Genomic DNA, 22,571 nt, shown 5'->3' with positions numbered 1-22,571 from the left:
AGGTAGATGAAGCTGAAAAGAAAGGCCAGTTTAATCACTTGAAAGTAAAAGATTTAAGTTTCTGTCATCTTTTATATATAAACGTGTGTTTAATGTTGCAGTAGTTCCCGTTGACTGATTTGACTTTCCTGGATTAGGGTCTTCTCAGTGAGTGAAGTGTAACACTGTCTTATTCGAGTCCATAGAACAGAGTCCAGCCCTACTATCAACACTAGCTACAAAGTTTTATCTTCTTGAGCTTTTCAAATCTATTGCAGGTATATACCATCTCTTTGAGAGGAAAGCAAGTTACCATGCATGAGACTGCACTAGGGTTGGTCACTTTTGACCTGATCTAGTTGTGATAAATACCTCTGTGCTGTAATTTTAGTAGCTGCTTATGCTCTGACAACATCCAGAGGCCATAATCTGTATCAGGGCCCCATGATGAGATGAGTTTTGAAAACAGGAGAAGAAGGCATCCTTTCTCCAAGAATCTTACAGTGTAATTTTAGACAAGACATGACAAATGGTTGTAACTGAAAAAAAAAACAAAAACCCAAAACACAAAGAAAACTAAGAAGAGGAGAGCGGGAAGAAGGATAATAGTGACAAGAACAGCTGTTGATATGACTTAATGTTATGATTAACTTTCTGGTAATCAGATCTCCAGAAGCTACAGAAAAAGAAGAAAACGTTAGACTGTGCTCTAATTCTTCATATCACCACCATCTAGGCCATAAGAATGAATTAATGCTCTGCCATTTCTTTTTGATTTATACTCTTTCACATGAGACTAAGATGACATAATTTGAATAACTCATGTATTCAATCTGTAATACTGAAATGCTTTTTCACTTTGACCTTTAGATTGATAGTCTGCATGAGAGTGTTTGGTCCCTGTACTCTTTTCCTGTTTACAAGCTGTCTGGGCAATAGAGCATGGAATTTAAATGTTTACCAATCAAAGTATAAAATACTAAGGGGCTGACATTAGAAGGCTTTATAGAAGGACTAAAAATCATGGTGACTTAGTCTTAAGAAAAGGTGTACAAAGGCAAACTAAAGCCCTTTAGGTCAAAGTTTGAAACAGGAATGGAAAAACTGCCAGCCTGGAACATAATGAATTTAAATATGGAATTCACTGTTTGCATCCTCTACAGATCTCAAATTGTCTTCAAATTTTTCCCTTCTCTTTATTACACCATAAGTATGTTTGAATTGTCTTGCAAAAAGAAAGAAAAAAATTAAGGCAGAGAATGGTAGACCAGTTTCAGAGTGTTAAAACAGACAATAAAATACAATGAGAGTTTGCAGACGTTTTCCTTATGTAGCAGGTAAACTATTAACAGTTTAGTTTCAAAATTTCAAAGCATTTTTCCGCTGACTGGGGATTTTAACTGCTGCTGAGTGAGTCAGGCGCAGGCATGGGAGAATCAGTGTCACTTTAGTGGCAAATAATGAAAAAAATAACTCTAAAACCTTAAATGTTAACAAAGATGCTCTACTGAAGCATATTGGAAAGGGTAAGAAATTCCATGAGTGATACTTTTTTTCCTTAAAAAATTAGCTTTGAAATAAGACCACCAACATCAGAATCACAGAACCACGGACTGGTTGAGGTTGGAAGGGGCCTCTGGAGGTCATCTTGTCCAACCCTCCTGCTCAAGCAAGGTAACCTAGAGAAGGTTGCCCAGGACTGTGTCCAGATGGCTTTTGCGTATTTCCAAGGATGGAGACTCCACAACTTCTCTGAGCAACCTGTGCCAGGGCTCGGTCACCCTCACCTTAAAAAATGCATTTCCTTATGTTCATATGGATCCTCCCGTGTTTCAGTCAATTGCCTCTTGTCCTGTCACTGTACACCACTGAAAACAGCCTGGTTCTATCTTCCTTACACCCTCCCTTCAGATATTTGTACACATTAATGAGATTTGCTCTGAGCCATCTCTTCTCCAGGCTAAACAGTCAGTCTTTCCTCATATATGAGATGCTGCAATCTCTTAATCATCTTAGTGGCCCTTTGCTGGTCTATTTCCAGTAGCTCCGTATCTCTTTTGTACTGGGGAATGCAGAACAGGACACAGTACTCCAGTACTCCAACACTCTCACCACCGCTCAGTAAAGGCAAAGGAACATTTCCCTTGACCTGCTAGCAATAGTTGGTCTGATGCAGCCAAGAATGCTATTAGCTTTCTTTGCCACACTGATGGCTCATGTTCAACATAGGGTTCACCAGGACCCCCAGGGCTTTTTCTGCAAGGCTGCTTTCCCACTGGTCAGCCCACAGCATGTATTGGTGCATGGGGATATTCCTCCCCAGGTGCAGGTCTTTGCACTTTCCATTTTTGAACTTCACGAGGTTTCTGAGAGCCCATTTCTCTGGCATCTCAAGGCCCCTCTGAATGGCAGCAGAACCCTCTGGCATATCAGTCACTTCTCCCAGTTTTGTGTCATCAGCAAACTTGCTGAGCGTACAGTCTGCCTCATCACGCAGATCATTAATGAAGATGTTAAATAATATTAGACTTAGTATTGACGTCTGAGATATACAGCTAGTTACTGGCCTCCAACTAGACTTTGTTCCACTGATCAGAGCTCCCTGGGCCTGGCCATTCAACCAGTTTTCAATGCACCCCTGTGAAAGGATTTATTTTCTTTGTTATATGGTCAGTCATCACGATTATCTAGAGAGCTTTTTAATTGCAAATGTACAGCAGAATGCCTCACTGCAGATAATTTGTGCCACTGCACTTCTTTTCTGTACACTCTTTGTCTCTGTTAGTTATTTGCATCAATTTCCAAATGGCACACAGCAAAATGAAGTGAGTTATGGTGATGAGTTGATACCCAAGGGGAAAGGCTAAAAAATATGGGAAGGAAAAGAAAGTTGGGAGACCTAACATGCTAGAGCCATTAAGATGAGTATATGGGGGGCAAAAAAATGCTTAAAAGCTTTGTAGCTACCCATATTTTATCTATTAATATAGAATTCAAAACCTGCAGCATACTGTTTTCTGAAAAACTCTCATGAGGTTAGTACTTTTTCTGATAACACTGGAGGGTATATAAAATTAGTATAACATTCTTCTCAGTATTTGCTTGCCAATCTGGAGGAAACATTCAGAAGCACAAAATGTTCATTGAGGAACTATGCCATGATTTTATTTTGAGCTTTTTGACACAAATATTTGTTCCCTGGCATACATATCTGGCTTTTCCACATGGCATTCCCACAAGCAGTTTAAACTATTGCAAAGTAATGCTTTAGTCTCTATGAATGCTCACAGAGAATTTGCCCTATACACAAAAAGTGGTTAACTCACTTGGAAAAGGTGTTGAAAATGCCATTCTGGTGATGGTATCAAATGTTAAATTAACGCTGATTTTTTACCTTTTACTTTTGAAATAGCTTTAAATAATTAATCCTTTCTTGTTGTTGTTTGGGTTTGGGTTTTTTTGTTCACAGGAGCAGTAACAGACAAGGTGTACTATTACTTAGTAGCAATATTCATAACTAAAAAATCTGCCCCCATATAATCACTGAAAGTAATTTTTTTGTATTGTTTTTAATGTGTAGATCGCCATAGGTTTGCATGAATGCAATATCTAACCTCCATAAACCAGAAAACAATCAATGATGAGTAAAATAATTTTTAAACAAAACTCAATTCCATTGAGATTGAGTTTATGCTCCCTAAACCCCCCCAAAACTTGCTATATGAAATAAACAATCAGTAAGCAAGAATGCAAATCCACAATCAAATTAACTTGCAATGTCAAAACTGACTAAATGGTACTTATAATGGAAAAATATACATAGGGAAAAGAAAAATATTACCCGAAGATTTATTTCTGTTCTTTTTTTTTCATTTTCTGGTAGATGGTTCTACTTAGTAAAAAAATATTACATGAATGTTTTCTTTTAGGATCTTATCCTCTGTTTTCATGTATCTAATCCTTTGGTTGTGTAGACTGGTGTAAGCTACTGATATGATTTTTATCTTAGTAAACAGTTCATCAGTTCTGCAGTTTCATTACACATAAGGTAACTTCTGGGCATAATAATGTAAAACTTTAGGATGTGATAGTTTGGCTCAGACACAAAACTAAAGTCCTAAATCACTGAAGATTAATTTTGGACCACTTCCCAGTGTGAGTAGGGGAAACACTATTTTTTGGTGATGTTGGCTGGGAAAAATAAATGGGAATAATTCACAGGGAAGGAATAATCCTTAGGAGATAATCCCCTACTAGATCTCTAGATGACCATCTACCCCTTGCCCATCTGTATATTTTATTCTCATTACAGACATAACTGGAGGAGTTTTAGGGGCTCCATCCAACTCTGTAGTCAGTGAGCCTGTAAATCTCGTCTTCTTGATGTGATCATTACAATCAGAAAAATCATCTGCAGCAGAGGTGATCAAATAGTGTTCTTTCTATAAATTATTGCTTGACTTAATTTTCTTCATCCACATCTGCTTTCTCTGTTTTACCATCATTAATGTTTAAAAAGCTGCAGATTCATTTACACAAGCTGGTAGTCTCAGACTTATCCAGCCTTTTTGATTTATATTAACTGTGTCTGTCTGTTCATTTTAAGTAGGAGGATGTTGATGTCAGAGACAGGGGGAAAACTAATCTTAAAATGGAAGATACCAGACTTCAGTAAAGCAAGGAGCAAAGCGACGTCCTCCATTATGTTCCTTAGACTCTATTCATTTACTTGATCAGCAAGTTATTAGAAACAACATACATCAGAGGTGACATCACCTTCTGCACCGTCAGTGGGTGACATTTTGCATGCCCAAACTGGAACCCTGTGCAATGGCCACAAGGCATTTGAGCAGCAACATTACACAAGAGTTAAAGAGGCAATGTGGAGGAAGCAGTTACAGGCTGAAGCTCCAAACACAAAAGAATTAAACCAAATAGAAGAGAGTGAAGATAGTAGCGTTAAGAACCCTGTTTTTTGTTGACAGCATCACCTTAGGGCTTTTTGGAAAAAAAACAAAACTCTCAGACAACAAAAAAGATGGCATCTTTGTCCTTAGAGCACCATTAATGATGTCTACTAAGGCAGAGGTAAATACTGTAGGAAAACAGCATCCTAATCTATTTCACAGGTTTATCTGTTGTGTTTTTGTTCTTTAGATTATTCATTTCTTATTATTCAGAGAGCTTCTGAGAATATCCCCTTTTGTAAAGAAGACTGGAAAGAGAGTGAGGAAAGTGGCATCTTATTAGCACACTGCTCTCAGAATACATTTCCTCCCTTAAACTACACAGCAACCCTGCTGGGATTTAAAGCTCCATGCCCCATTTTATTGCTATGAACAAGAAATGAAGAAATCCATATGAGTCTGTAGCTTCTAGGTATACTTTGGAAAATGTAATTACCAGCTTCTTCATTTTATTTTATAGTAGTGAGTTTAACGAGGCTGGAAAGATGGGATTAGATGTTTACTCACATGTAACTTGGATAAGATGAAACACACATCAGTCTAATTATCCACTGTGGGCTCAAACTAAAATATGATTTTGCTGACTTCTTGATCTCTCTCCAGTTCCATATGATAAATCTTCTGACTGGATGTATCCAAACTGATCAGTTTGATTCAAGCCTTTTAAAAAATCAATAGCATTTTTGAATTTCATATTGTCAGGTTCCTTCACTCTGTGCCTACTTAAAAAAAGAACCCCAAACCAAGACACCAAACAATAACAACAAGACTCTGGAAAACCAACCCCAAACTCTGCTGGGCTTCATTCTTTGTTGGCGGTTTATTTCTCTGTTTTCCTTCAGCCCCGGATATAGGGCTTTGTGGCAGGGCAGACTGGAGCTCTGATAGACAGAGCCATAATGTGCCAGAAAGAACACCCTTGGAGTTGTATTCCACCCCCATATTGACTTGCAAGATAGCACTGAGCAGGTATAGGTATGGGATTAATAATAAAAAAAAAAGTTCTCTGCCTCCATGTGAGGTCACCTTATGCAGTTAGATCATCTCTCCTTTCCCAAGCACCTGCAGAAAAAATCCATAGGAAAAGCATCATATTATTTCAAGAGTTAATATTGTCCACAGATTTTACTGAGGGAAGTGTCCTTTTGCCCTCTTATTTTCAGTTCCATGATCCCACATACAATATAGATAAACATGTCTCAAGGTGTATGCTTTAGCACATGCAGTAAATTTTCCATCATATGATTATAATTATTTCTGGTTATGTCACAATCATTTGTTAGCTTCAATCTTGGGTTGAGGTAACATCTCATGTGTGTGTTTACAGACAAAGGTATTACTGAAAGATGAGTACTGTAACAAGCTAAGGAGATACTGTCCCTGTCTCTGTAACATAAGAGACCCAAGGTCCCGAGGGAGAAGGTACCTCTGCAGAAAGGAATTGCAGCAATGTTTGGGACTTCTTGCTGGGGCCAGGGGGCCAGGTCTTGGCACCTGCAGCCGGTGCGTGCTAGTGAAGGGTCTATGCTACCAGGCAAGGAAGCTGTGGGAGGAGGTGAGCAGACTGCGTAACTTCAGGGATGCTGAAAAAGAAATGGACAAGATCCCCCCCTGACCCTGCATCTAAAGGAACCTGAACCCCACTGCACTGAGGAGAAGCAGGCAGAGCCTTAGATGTCAGGTTGGGCATGGAGATGCTGAATCTGGCAAAACCTGGGAGCTTGTGAGCTCCGGCACCAGGAGGACGGTTCCTGCTCCGCTTGCAGCTCTGATCTACAGAGAAGGTTCTGAGCCCTGGCAGCAGGCAAAGACAGGGAGCTCTGTCCAATGAAGCCTCCAAGCTGGCTGTGCTCGAATCCTGTGGCAGTGTGGGCAGGACAGGGCAAGGAACAGTGGTGGAAAACTCCCTGCTGCAGGGACAGAGGCACCTCTGCCAGCCCAACCTGTCACCTGGCAAGGTTTGCTGTTTGCCAGGGGCTTGGGTTCTGGATACCATAGATGGGCTATTACTGAGGCTGGTAGTAGTCTGGCCCTCAGACTATTACCCTGGGCACCACAGATATGGCTAGGGGAGACCAGGAGCATATCAAGCATGACTACATGGCTCAGGGGGTGTAGGCCAATGCCTGGTATCCACGTGGTGTCTCCTTTGTCCTGCTGGTGAAGGGGAAGGCCTGGAGAAGTCAAGGAATCCCACAGACCAACAAATTGTTATGCAGCTGATGTTAACAACAGGGACTCAGCTTTTACAACTATAGGACCTTCTCTAAGTTTCAAGACCTGGTACGAGGTGATGGGATCCACTGACCATGTGGAGCAAAAACATCTTTGGCAACAGGCAAAGGCTTAGACTAGGAACAATGGGGAAGGGAGGTAGTGACCTACGACTGATTGAGGCAGTGGTGGTCAGGGTTTGCAAGCAAAGGATGCAGGGTGATGTGGACAAGAGCAGCCTTATAATCAGTGAAACAAGGCTGATGTGTGGCCACCTTAAGTATATGCACACAAATAAGGAATTACAGGCAGAAGAGGAGTATGTGGCAAGTTCACACCCATTTTCAGGGAAATCAGCAAAACTGGGTGTCCATCTGAAGTACCTGTACACCACTAATGCATGCCGCATGGGGAGCACAGAGGAGGACTTGGAGATCTGTGTGCAGCTGTGGGGCTAGGATCTCACTGAGATCATGGAGATATTGTGGAATAGCTCACGTGATTGGATGCTGTCTTAGATGGATACAGGCTCTTTAGGAAGAGCTGGGATGGTGAGGAGGAGGATTTGTTCTTTGTGTGAGAGAGTGGCAGGGATGCATGGAGATCTGCCTGGAGAATGAGTCAGCTGAGACCTTGTAGGCCAAGATTAGCGGGCAGACTGAAGTGGGTGACATTGCCATGGGTGTCTGCTACCGATCATCTTGATAAGGAAGAATAAGAAAATGAGATCTTCTTCAGGAGCCGGAAAAAGCTTCACTTTCACAGCCCCTTGTCCTAATGGGGAGCACTGAACTGCCCTGATACCTGTTGGAGGGACAACACAGGAGTACACAAGAAATGTAGGAAGTTTCTAGAGTGCTTTGATGGCAATTTCCTGACACAGGTGATTGAGGAGCCAATGAGTGCAGGTGCTCTGCTGGACCTGATACTTACAAACAAGGATGAACGGGCTGAGGATGTAAAGGCTGGGGGTAACCTTGGCTGTGATGACCCTGAGATGATGGATTTTAGGACGCTGAGGAGGGAACAAGTCTAAAAACAGGGTCACAGCCTTGGACTTGAGGAGAGCAAACTTTGGCCTCTTCAGAGACCTCCTTGGAGGAATCCCATGGGATACAGTCTTGAAGAGAGGAGGTGTCCAAGAGAGTTGGTTCATATTCAAGGTTTACCTCCTCCAAGCTCAGGCATGGTCTGTCCTGATGAGCATGAAGTCAAGCAAAGGTGGAAGAAGCTTGCCTGGATGAATATGGAGCTCCAGACTAAACTGAAACAGAAAAAAAGAAGCATGGAAGAGGTGGAAACAGGGAGAGGAGAGCCAGGGGAAATACAGAAGCACTTGTCCAAGCACGCAAAGATGGGGTAAGTCAAAAGCCACGTAGGGTTGAATCCGGTGAGGGATGTGAAACGAAAGGAAGGTGAGGGAAATGGGGGCCTGCTGCTGAATGGGGCAAGGGCCCTGACGACAAAGGACGTAGAAAAGGCCAATGGACTCTCTGCCTTCTTCACCTCTCTTTTCACTGATAAAGCCTGCTTTCAGGTCTGGGCCCTGTGACCGAGACGCATGGGCAAGCCTGGAGCAAGGAAGACTTACTTTGGTGGAGGAAGATCAGGTTAGGGAACATCTATATAAACTGGGCATACACAAGTCCTTGGGAACTGATGGGATGCACCCATGAGTGCTGAGGGATCTGGGTGCTGTCATTGCAAAGCCACTCTTGGTTATCTTTGAAAGGTCATGGTGATGAGGCGGTGTTCCTGAGGACTGGAAGAAATGTCACACCTGTCTCCAAGAAGGCCAGGAAGGAGGCTCTGGGGAGCTGGAAGCCAGTCAGTGTCCCCTTGATGCCTGGGAAGGTCATGGAGCAAATAATCCTGGCAATAATTTCCAAGCATACTGAGAACAGGAGGGTGGTTGGGAGTGGTCAGTATGGACTCATGAAGGCAAAATCAGTCCTGACCGACCTGACAGCCTTCTGCAATAAGGCAACTGGAACTGTGGATGAAGGAAAAGCAGTTGCTGTTTATCTTGACTTTAGCAAAGTTTTCAACACTATCTTCCATAATGTTCTCATAGACAAACTGATGAAATATAGGCTAGTTAAGTGGACAGTCAGTTGGACTAAAAAGCAGCTGAACAGCCAGGCTCAAAGGGAGGGGAGGGGAGAGAAGGGGAGGGGAGGGGAGGAGAGGAGAGGAGAGGACAAAGCTTTTTCAGTTTGAGAGTTGTCAAACACTGGCACAGGCTACCCAGAGAGACTGTGGAGTGTCCATCTTCGGGGATACTCAAACACACCTGGACACAGCCCTGAGTAATCTGCTGTTGCTAACCCTGCTCTGAGCAGGTGTGGGACTAAAAGATCTCCAGAGGTGCTGCCCAGCCTCAGCCACTCCATGGTTCTGTGACTTCTGTAGCGACTTCTTTGATAATATACTCAGTATATATCAGCGCTTCAAGAACTTCCTCTTTTTGTTATTATGTCCCCCTGCTTTTTTTTTGTTGTTGTTTTAATGTGAAGAGTATTGGTAAAGTTATATGAGCCTCATCATGCTCACTATGAAGCCAGTGGTTTAAAATCTGCCTGCTTATATAGTGGATGATCAGATATTGCTGGTCTATTGTTGATAGTTGTCAATAAATATATTTTTAAACATTTGAGTGTAGTAGTATCTTTTCTTCTTTTTTGTCTCATGCTGGTTTACCTCCTGGGATCTGTAATTTTTCTTGTTTGTTACTTCCTTCTTCTGATTCTCTCATGGCTGTTCCAATGTCAGCTGAACTCCATTCACCTCATGAAGACAGTGTGATTTGTTGCACAAATAGTGACAGCAGGACCTGAAGATGTAACTGTAAATTTCCTTTTTCTCCCATGGTAGTTTTCTTCATTCTAATTTCAAACCTTCTATGCAATATGTTCTGTCTTAACAATTTAATACAACCTGTTGGATTTCATGTGGAGATAAGATAGAAAGTTTGTATGATATTCATGATGCAATATACATTAATGATAAAACAATAGTAGTTTTCAAAATTGTGCCTTCACTTGCTCATTGTCACAAACCACTATCATACAAATGTGAACTGTTATAGATGAACAGGAAGCAGAGCTCATTGATTTGCTCTATTTATAACATATGGAAAGATAACAGGTAGGAATTATGCTAAACTTTGACTTTGCAAATGGCCATTTATTTGTTGGCTCACCACCTTTGTGGCAGGAGAAGTAATTACTTGGTATCATATATACTAGTAGAAAATCCATGGCCTCGGTGCCAAAAGAAACTATGAAGGAATTGTGTCTCAGAAAGGGAATTAGTGCAACTTGTTTTGCACAGTTGCTTCTAGCAACACTCCTAACTTGTTTCTCTTTTAAGTCTGAACTTTCTTACAGAAAACCCCTGTGAGGAGCATGTACCTGACTGCTTCCCTGTAAGGCAAACATTAGTGCCTCAGCTTGTTGTTTCTTGCCTATTCATAATGACTCTGTTACTACCTGTTCATGCTCTCATGCAGTATTCATAATACATGAGAAGAACTTGGTGAGCTGCATCGATGATTGAATATATCAAATATTTAGTGATAGTTGTGTACAATTGAATAATTCAGGACTAAATAATTGCTGTGTTCTGTGGAAGTTCCAGAAGGGGTTACACAAAGACCGTAATGCATCAGTTCTCTAAGGCTAATACTGTATTTCTAGACCCAAGAGCCACTCTGACTTCTTGGTTTCTCGTGGATGTGCTGGGTGTGTTCTGATTTATACTGCAGCAAGACACAGAGCCACCTGCACGGACAATTTCAGAGGCCCTCATCTGCTGGGAAATCTGTGCACATAGGTGAGATGAGATCCAGCTGACTCAGAAGCCTGGAACCCTGCACAGAGGGCATAAATGCACACACAGAGGGAAAGTGAGATGCAACCTCATAGCCTTCACCTGCTCCTGAGCACCAGCCACATGAACATATACATGCCACAACCAAGTTATATTAAAGGAAAATTTGGTTTCATTAGGATTGTTTTTTCCATATACTTATAGTCTCCAAAGTCTGCATAGGAACAGTTGTCTCTTTTTTCTGCCAGTGAATCTTCAGGAAAGCATTGGTTTATTGGATTAGTGCTTGTAAATTAGAGTTGGTAAGGAAAACTTCGATTAATCACTTTTTATATGGAAAAGACTTGTCAGTTAATCGTGATACATGTTATGAAACAGCCAAAAGTTCCACAAGGTTTTGGTTCGGGGAAACATAAAATTACAGCCAAACATTTCAAATTTCAAAATTCTGCAAAGAATAAAATTAATATTATAAACAATGTTTTAAAAATCTGAGATGAAAATATTTCCTTGCATATGTTTCCAATTCACAGATTTTATGCTCTGTTTTCTTCACTTCCTTAACTTCCCTTCCTCCCCCCACCCCAGAATAAAGATAATGATGTATATTGCAAACCTGTTCCAAGCTGAATACCAAGATTGTAATTCAGGTGAAGTACTCTACTTCCATTCATAAATCACCTCAAGACTGCTCTTGTGTCAGCAGAACTCTTCAATTGAATTACATGCTTCTACTCAATCGAGGATCATCTATATCACATTGTAACATGACAGAACTTGCCCTGTGATAAGGCTGAACTGTGAGATCTACATATCATTGCTTTGCAGAAGCTTGTGTCTCAATAACTGCAGCTTGCGTTTAGTTCAAATTTGGCATGGTTGATCGTCAGTGGTAGCTCCATAAAAATGTCTGCTTCACTTATAAAATACCCCACTCTCCACGTATACCCACATTTAAGGATTTGTTTCTCCTGGAGCATCAGAGCTAATTTGGGACTAGCTTAGATTTTCGGAAGCATCTAGTTCCTACCCTGAGTGACCAAAAATCTCCAAAACATCTAGTTAGTGTATCAATGAAGAATAAACCAGATAGATAGACAATGTGAGGACCAAGTCAGTATATACTGTAATGATACTGCTGTTAATCATGTTAATGACCTCCTTACAAAAATATTACTGTTTGACATCTCTCATCAAGCTTGGATTTTATCCCTGTCTCTGTCATATTTTCCAGTTCTCACTTGCTGTAAGTTTCCAATATTTTAAATTTTAAATATATGGAATTTGACATAAACAAATTGCAAAGCTAAACAGGTAAGCTGTTTTTATACAGATCTAACAATTCTGAAAAAAATCCTCTATGTCATGGTTAAAGGCTTAGTTAGCAATGTTTTTAAATTTAAGATTTCTGTACTGCTAGTCTCCATCTGTAGTACAGGGTTAATCATGTACTCACTTTAATGGACAGATTAAACAATAAAAAATCCTAAATGTAAACTAAATGCAAGGCTTAAAATGAGTAAATCTGTCTACTCACTCACTGTAAAAGATTTCACATTGAATTATCAAATACCTTTAACCAGTCCAATCCCTTCACTATTCTCGTTTCCCTAAACATACATTTTCTCTCCTTACACTGCAAACCATATCACTATACTATGACACTGTAAGAAAATTCAGGCTCTTTTATTCCTACAGGAAAGGCAATTAACTAATAAGCTTGCAATTGTTGTAGAGTAAGAACTTGAACAGGAGGAGTTCCCACAGACAGGTGAATATCTCAGAAATTGGGACTGGGGAGGAGAGAGAAATAAGAGGCCAGGAAAAAAAACCACATTCCTTGGCGTCCTGAGTAGCCTTTTAGACTGCTTATGCTTACAGCCAGATCTGTTCCTCACAGGAATGCTTTAAAAAAACTAATCACTGATTCTGTTGAACTCATAGCACAGCCAAAAAGCATATGAATTATTCTGCATTTTAGAACATAGTCTGAATAGTGTTCAATAACCAAGGCATGGGGCTAAACAATAAAAACAGAGTAAATATATAAATAGCTGCTTGGTAATGAGCACTTTCTGCCTTAGACACTGAAGTCAAGAGTTCTCTGGTGAAAAGGGTATGTTATAATTAGAGATTCTCATTAAATATTTATGTGCAGAAGAGCTACAAAGGCAAATCTGAAACCAGGATCTCTAACTTCCGAGTTCCTGATTTAGCACTTTATATGATAAAAGACTGTTTTATCATATATCACAGAATCATAGAATATCTTGAGTTGGAAGGGAACCACAAGGATCATTGAGTCCAACTCACTGTTCCTTGCACAACTACCTAAAATGAAACCATATGACTAAGAACATCATCTAGCTACAAGTGCCTGCATTTAAAATTATAGAAAATAATTTCAAATAACATAATAAAAAGAGAGAGACAAAATTCCTAGCAGAGCTTAGGAAATTTATCCTAGTGCTTAGTAATATATAGGTTGAACTCCAGTTGAGGAAAATGCTCTTGGTAATGAAAAACACAGAGAAGAAAGCAAAAATCAAGTAAGCCATTTTGTTTTGTTGACACTGTATAAATCAAAGTCATAGTTAGCCCAAGACAAATGAACTGCATAGGAAGCTAGAAAAGTGTCAGGTACACTTAATATTTAGAGCTATCTGTTCTCTGAACTTAAAAGCTTTAGAACAGTAATGAAAGTACAGTTTAGTTATTACTTTATTCTGAGGGATTCTTTCTGGTGAGTTGATTGCTTTTGCCTTCAAAGAGGAGTTTTAGAGACAGGATAGTGTCTTGTTGGTCTGGCTGACTATTTGTGTAGGTCTTCATAAGCTCCTCCTTTGCAACAGTATTCACAAAGGATACCCTAGCTTCCTGATGGGATACTCTTGACTTAGTGAAGAACTGTAACAGATACAGAATTTTAGAGATGAAACTTGATTTGCTGTTAGTGTTCTCTCTTTCCAACTTAAAATGGGCCAAAGAACCAACATTTGTGGATGACACCAAAGATAAGCAGACTTCAGGAGCCATAAGAAGTCTTTTCCTTCAGAACACTATGGAAGGATGCAGACTAGGAAAGATTATTACTGCTGCTCTGAAATTTACTCAAACTCTCACTAACTCCATGTCACAGATATTAGTAGACATGAAGGAGGACTTGGGAGAAAAAGTTCTCTTCCACTAGTTCCAGTTTTGTTCTTGAGTAAGTCATTTCATCTGTCTTTATTTGCCCAGATGAAAAAAAGAAGATAATGATGATCATGCTCTTCATAAAACACTTTAAGGTCTGCAAATGAAAAAGGTTATAGAAGATTTATTGACTTTTTCAGGAAACAACAAAAGTGGCCTGCTCCAGAAGAGAAGGTGAACCAGAAGCCCCACTGACAACCTCTGGGTACTCCACAGTACCTGAATAAGGTGAGCAGAATTGTCTGCACAGATGAATCATATCAAATAGTTGGCTTGGAGCACATGCAGCAAAAACCCTGCAAAAAGGGGTTTCACTCAGGGTTCAGTGTCAGCACTGACAGCTCTAGGAAAACTTGAGTCTCTACCATTTTATAATTACAGATTCTTGGTTAATTGGTTGTCACTTGAGTAGGCTTTTCTTAATAGTACAATTATTATTCAAACTGTTCAATATTTTTATAAGATTATCCATTTGTTTTTAATATTGAGAATCTATTACAACAATTTCAGCATTATTAGACAACTGAACATTTTCTGAAGCAGAGGACCAATTTCTAGAAAAGTATGAAAATACTGTTATTTTGCAAGAAAACCAACATTTCACAGGTGATGTAAGACAACAACAGAACTGGGCTTTCACAGGATGATGTGGCTGATTTCTCAAGGTTATTATGAAGTCCAGGAGGAAATGGACAAAGTAGAGAAGAGAAAGTCATATCTTGGAATGAACAATCTGTCCATTTGACTGCCTGGGTGTTATGTTTTTGCTTCCTGCTTGGATACTTTAATGAAGTTTCACTGCATGGCGACAGACTTGCTGTGGCTTTGCTGATCCAAATTCGTTTCAGTATACTAATGCTGTCTCTCTATATGTCACTTGCAGTTGGTATGTATTGATTATACTGACAATGGTAACAAAGATCAAATTGCATTATGTATCAGATGAAAATGTATATGATTCATCATCCATGATATGACTGTGATGTGTTCTATCGCATTTCCCCATGGATGCAAATATAAAACACACACATTCACTCACACACACAAACAACCTTGTGGTTTTTTTCAGCAGGGGTCCTTCCTGCTGGCAGGCAAATTCAGAACCATACACACACACACATATATATATATGTATACGCACATATACATGTGTATATATGTACACACATACGTATATGTACACCCATTTGTATACACTTATGTACAAACATATATATGTACAAATTTATTTTACAAAAAAAAATAAACATCTTTGTGACTTTGTCTCTTCATTAGTGTGGCTCATTCCCTTTCTTGTTTTTTGGTTTGGTTTTCAGTTGTATTCAGATTGTGCACATCCATGTTTTATACTTCATTGCTTAATGAGACCCTAATAGAGACTCCAAATTTCAGGGTATTTTATAGGACTCTGTGTTTCTATGCCTCAGTTACAGAATACCATTTGTTGGTGTAGACCTTTGTTCTCCTGTTTGCTTGACTGCAGGTTGAAAGCATTGAAAACACTTTTATTTCTAGCAACACATTGTTTCCACAGGTACCACAGTCATAATCTGCGCCATTAATATTTTCCATCAAAATAAGCTTATTTCCTTTTCTCTTACTTATTTCTTGCTCATTTCTCTTAGCTTTCAGGAATTAGTTTGTAAACAGAAGGATGCTGCAAATTGTTAACACACGTAGCCTGTAGAAGCAAGAGGTTTTCACTCAGCACCAGCTGAGTGGATAAAGCTGATTTAATGGTAAAATATAAGAGTCAGAAGATCTTAATGCTATTTGTAAAAAAGGGGGGAAAAAATCTCCTCAAGGGGACCTGAAAGAAGGGAAGGGAAGGGAAGGGAAGGGAAGGGAAGGGAAGGGAAGGGAAGGGAAGGGAAGGGAAGGGAAGGGAAGGGAAGGGAAGGGAAGGGAAGGGAAGGGAAGGGAAGGGAAGGGAAGGGAAGGGAAGGGAAGGGAAGGGAAGGGAAGGGAAGGGAAGCGAAAGGAAGGGAAGTGAAGGGAAGGGAAGCGAAGGGAAGGGAATTTCTCACATGGAAAGCATAGGAGTAAAGTGCTAATCACAGAGGTAACAACACGGTGAGATTCTACTGTCTGTGGCTGGCAAAAAAAAATCTAGTTCAATATATGTATAAATTTCCTGCAGCTTCAGATGTTTGATAAAGACAGTCAACACTGGGCTGGTAGCAGCTCTTTGATCATGCTTTCCTGTATTGCAAAATGAGGGAATCAGTGTTGCCAGTGACTGCACCACACACCACAGATATTCCTATAAACCTCATGTCTTCACTTTCTTATGGCACTTGTCAGTACAGAAGGGAGTGAAAAAGTGATCAGTTTTAACTGTTCTTTATCAAGGAAGTGACTGGCTACTCTCCACATAACTTTGCCCTTCAACAAAGATGCTCTAGGAAAGTCAGTCTCATCTTAGAATGAAGAACTGACCTGAGAAACTGCAATAATATCAAGACTGTCCAGGAAAAGGTGCTGGGCCTGTCTTTGCTAGGTTGTTTTCAGAAACCCTCTAGAAAGGAGATGTGAATCAAGGTTCAGAGAATTCAGCCATAAACTTTACAGCGTGATAGCAAGCTAGCAGGAGTCTTGGATTTAGCGTGTTTATCAAATGCATTAAATCATTATTCTAATGACCAAAACCAGCTTCCAGGATACTGCAAACCTAAGAATTATTTACTATATCTTTTATCATATTCTTTAAGTTCATGCCTATTAAAACAAACAAACAAACAAACAAACAAACAAATAAATCAGGAGCTGTACACTTGTGTGTGTAGTGGGAGAGCCTGTTTGCATACACTGCAAGCACTGTCTTTACCACATTTAATATTTAATCATTTCATATACTGGAATTCTACAGTACAGAGGTTCCAGGTTCTTTTCAACACATCACTTGATGCTGCCTGGATGAGTACACTTCCATATAAAAAGTTGATTTAATATTACCTCAGTGAAAAGCAACATTTTAGAAAGAAAACACCATAATTTTTTACCCTATTTTCCATGTTAGAATGATGTCTTTTGATGCCATTTTCTTTCAATAGAAGCTATGTCAGAAATCTCCCAAAACAGAACATGTAAAAGAAGGCTGGCCATTTGCACCTCTAAATAGCTATCATTTTCAGAAATGGAGACCGGTTTTTCTAGCTCATTGATTAGCCATCTGTACTTCTGGGCCATAGCATGAAAGTAATCTCTCCTGGAGCTGTAAGCAAAACTACTATTCCTGCTATCTTGACTTGTTCCTTCTAGGTTCATTAAAGCAACAACATATATTTCATTTTCATCAACACTGATCACAGCAGCTGAGATCAAGCAAGATATTATATTAGGCAAAAAACAGCTGTGGGGCAAATATCATCCACCAGGGCTACAGTAAGGATGGTAAAATCTACTTGTTTCCAGGGCCTGGCTGGGACATGCATTATATACCTGCTGTCTAGGTTTGTGCCACAGATAAAGCTGTTGATTGAATTAGTGACGGGCAGCAAGTACAGCCCTGTACACCAGTACAATTCTTTCCTCCTCTTCTTCCTCTGTTTCTCTACAAGGAAATGGTTTAAAACTGGTTACTAAGTGGATTCATTTGCCCCTGAGCACTGCAGTATATTCCAGTTCCCCCCTTTGGAAGGGATGACATTGTTCTTGCTCCATTATGTACAGGCACTCAGTTCCCTGAGGGAATATGTTTGGAGAGGGCATATGCACGTGTTCATGTCTGTTCTGGAAAACAAAAAAGTCAGAATACTATAAGCAGTGAACATTGCTGGAACATTGCATCCTTTTTATTGTGGTGCTGAATTTCCCTCAAATATTGCAGTAAGATTAAATAAAGTAGCAGAAAATTTTATGAATGAGTCAGCAGCCTGGAATTGCTCAATGTTGTCATACAAGTAAGCAGTCCTCTGGAGTAAAGTAAATTAATTCAAAGAAGCCCAATCATATTGTTCAGATGAAGCAACAGGTAGTTTCATAGCTGGGAGCCATTGATATAACATATTTTTATGTCTTTTATGAACATGCCAGAATCTATTTAAGATGAACAACATTTTTGGAGTATTTTCCTGAGTGGAATTCAGGCATAAAGATGAAAATTTATGAAGACTTTGGGAAAAAAAAAAAAAAAAGATTAAATCATTTTCAGTTACATTATACTATATGGATTTTTTTCTTAGCTTAAAAATGTGAGCAAAATTGGTTTTCTTTCACTACAATATCCTTGGCTGAAAAAAAAATCATTTAAATACTTTTAATTTAGTGTGCTGTCATTCTTTGGTACATTAATTCTGGGTTTATTTGAACACATGCTGCCTAGACAAATACCAACTATTTATATTTATGTTAGGGCAACATTAATGGATCCACAGTGAAAGTTATTGTACGAGTGTAAGCACTTGGGTATGAGGTTTTTTGGCAGTTTTATATGAAGTCTCCCATAGACTTCCCCCCCAGCCCCCCCAAGTTCCTGGATGTCACTGAATCTAAACAAAATATTTGAAAGTTTATTCACTGTAAGGCTGATATGTTGTTAATATACTAACAGACCAGTTACAGAATAATGATTGAAGTGAAAAGATGCTGTTACAAAAAAAAAAAAAAGAGAGAGAGAGAGAGAGAGAAGGACAGAACAGGTTGTAAAACACTATTGTTCTGTATACTGAGTTTTGGTAAGGTGTTAGATGGAATATTTTTTTCCAGGTCTGACACTGCACTTCAAGAGACTAATCGGAGAGAGTACAGAGAAAAACAGTAGAAAAAACATGTGATCTGTGAGAATAACTAATGCTTTAGTCTAAAGAAGGACTGGCAGGGATGAGAACAGAAGTCTTCAAGTTTATAAAACAAGAACACAATCTTTTCACATCCACAAAAAAAAGAACAGGAATTAATGATCTTAAAAGGCAATGACATAAGTTCCCATTAGATATCAGGAAAGCTATGTAGTGCAACAGATAGAGAAACACTGGACAGGCTGACTGGGAAAGCTGATGGATCTGTATGGTCTGTTCAGGTTGTAAATAAGTGGCTGGTCAAAATCCATTATGGGAAGGGTATGGAGTACACGAGCTCCTTAGGACTCATGAATGTATGAAAAAGGTAACCTACATTCTTCTCTCATGCCCCCATTTTGTTGTATTCAAAAAAGGTAGCTCAAAGTGTTGATTTAAAGAAAAATTTATATATCACATAGTCCTGAGACTAGCATTTTGCTCAAACATTTGTTTAAATCCTGCTGTGTTATGCATATGTGAAAGTTCTATTTCAGACCAAAATGTCAACTAATTTAATATTCTCCAATTTAGTTCTGTATAAGGTCTTCCTGCAAGAATAACAATAAATGAAATCTATTATCCTAGTTACAGAAGGAAATATTTTACATTAGACATGTTCTGAAAGTACTGAGTTACAAAGCATTTTGCAGGAAGAAAACAATTTTTTTTTCACAGTTCTTAACAATTTACTTCAGCAACATAAGCCACAGTTCCGTTAAACCCTGGTTCCAGAGTATCTAAATGTCAGCTCTACGTGGATACACATTTGTCGTACTGACTCTTCAGACAGAAAAAAAAAAAAAATGGCCTTCTGTCATTCATTTAAATAAAGTTATTTCTGAAACCTGATGGCGGCAACTTTATTGACACATCGCTAATTGTTAATAATTACATCATTAGTGTTCAGGTAAAGTGCTTAAATCCCTTTTGTCCTGAGAAAACACCTTTAGAATATGCAGTTCTCCACTCATGTTTGGATTTTCAGTTACTTGTAGCAATATGTAGCAATAGATTTTCAGTTACTTGTAACAAAGAGATTCTTGGAATGCTTCTTCAGCAACATGCATGCCAAACTTTTGTTACAATTACCAAGAAAACAGAATGAGTGGTCATCTTGCTACACTAGAAAGCTATAGTAAGAAAGCCGGCACTGCTCGTTAAGCATGCTGCACATTATAGTCACGATGATTGATATAGCCAAAAGCACAAATCAGGATAGTTCTAGGGGATGAATTTCAATATTCAGATAAAATGCAAACATTTACTCTAAATTAAATATTGGCTCATTTGAAAAAAGTCAGCAGGAATTAATTTATAATAAATATTATTACGAAAGGCAAATAATCTGCCCAGAAGAGCTGCATAAATTAATTTGATATGGGTGTATAAATTTCATGCAACATATAATAGTTGGAGATCCATTAATGCTCCTTCATCACTCTTGAGCACACACTGCTTACCTGGACAGTGTATGCCCTTCTTCCTGCCTGTGCACCATACATAACATTGTAAACAACCCCTGGCTCTGGTGCACTATGGGCGATACAGTTTGTTTTGAGAATTCAGTATGTTAAATCAGTAAGAATAACATGCACTGGAGATTATTCACAAAAGTTGGACAGAGTGAAAAACAATTTTACCTCGAAAAATAATATAAACATTAAAGCAAAACATAACTCCCCCCAAACCTCAGAATGCAACAGATCTCCATTGGACGCCACATCGGTAATACCCATGTTTTCTGCTGAAACCATGCACTATTCCCAAATTAGCAGAAGTGTTTTTAAAGGTAGATTTGAAAGTGTACTTTAAGAAAATATACCATGAGAAGATTCTTATTTTATATTATTAAGGGTCTGTTTATTATTTTTTAAAATTTTGTATGGATAAAGAGGGTGGCAAACAGAAGCACCAATCCAATTTTGTCAGGAATCAAGGCAGAAATTAGTCTTTCCCTAAAGGATTGTCGGGTGGTATTTTTCTTGTGTTGCTTTGCACTGTGTCAATTGTCAGAAGCATCTCACAAAAATGCACATGCCATCTTTATATACTTGGATCTTTGTTCTGCTGTTTGGTCTTGTGTAGTTAAAATGTCCTACTTCTTTTCAAACATAAAAATAAAAAGATTTTATTTGAAAGAGTCTCTTTGGGTATTTGGACAGAACAATGTGTCTTCTTTCTCCCTCCTTTTTCATTCCCTTCTGCTTTCATTATTAGAACCTTTTGAAGAAGACCTGTAGGCCTGTCCGGAGTCTGTGTAAAGATCTATTTGCTTTAGTTTCACCAGAAATGCTGTGCAGCATATAAGTCATAAGACTGCTGAAGAAAAGAGTACAAGAGTATTTAAATAATCAACCAATATAATTTTGAATACTCTGAATAATGTTTTACTAATCTAATCAAACTGTTAAGGAACTTGGTGTAATTTAAGGAGAAATGGAAGTATGAATGTGTTTCAATATCACATAACACAAGTTTTACCCTGGTACCAGCAATACTTTCCATCAAAATATTATGTGCTATCTGTCATTTGTGGAATTTATGGCTCTCATAAAAGTACAGGTCCACAAAATATCAAAGAAGTTTTACAAAATCAGCCTTAAAAAGTAACTTAAAATCAGCTGCCTAAAATGAAACTGCTTTAAGTAACAGCAGAGACTGGGAAAAAGCTAACTGGAATGAGGCTTCTGACTTCCCAGATACCTTGAGAATCCACTGAGTAAATTATACCGGTCCATGTACTCTCTTTTATTATTGTATCCCAGGCTTAGACTCAGAGTAATTGTGTGAATAAATAAGGTAAAAATGTATGAATGTAGCTTGAAATAAAGAGGATTTAGCCAGTGTAGGTGTGTCTCTGAATACATTTATGTCTCGTCTCCTTCTAATTAGGTACGTATAGACTGCCTACACTAAATATTCCTAGAAATAGTTTGTTGAAGGCTTTTTTCCACATTGATTTTTGTATATTGTGCTGTGTTCATGCAGAAAAGCAAGATTTTGAGACCCCAGAAAAGCTCAACATTGTGGGATGGAGTATTAGATCTTTATTCAGTCTTTTAAAAGTCTTTAGGGAATTTCTAGTGTTTACATCTAAATGGTTTTCAAGTACAGATCTTTTAAAACATGAGAGCAGTTCTCCTGGTCACATCCATTTTTAAAGAAACAGAAGCTACCATTCAGTCTACAAATACAAAGGTCTTAAAAGAATGACCTTGCAGAAATTAAGAGTCATAACTTGCTTATCAGAAGATTTGCAAAATACTAGACTGTACCATAATTTACTTTTCCTTCCCCCCACTTGATTGAATGGAATTTTAAATTTCCTATGAATATTGCCTCTCTAAGAAAATTCTAACTGCTGGAGAGTTGCTACACTCTTGATGTGATGATGTTCATGCACTGGAACTTATTGTTGTGACTCTTGGAGGAATTGCAGTTGCAAATAGATTTTTTTCCAGCTGAATAGGCATTCATACATAAAAGTTAGAGCTGTAACCTGCTTTATAAATGACTAAAATATCCTGAGGCTGAAAATAAGTCAGGAAAAAAAGATACAGTAATCTTTGTTTATACTAACAGATATTTATAGAAAACACTTTTT

The sequence above is a fragment of the Ciconia boyciana genome, chromosome 4 (assembly GCF_034638445.1).
Source record: "Ciconia boyciana chromosome 4, ASM3463844v1, whole genome shotgun sequence".
Lineage (NCBI taxonomy): Eukaryota > Metazoa > Chordata > Aves > Ciconiiformes > Ciconiidae > Ciconia > Ciconia boyciana.
This window is presented reverse-complemented; position numbering follows the sequence as displayed.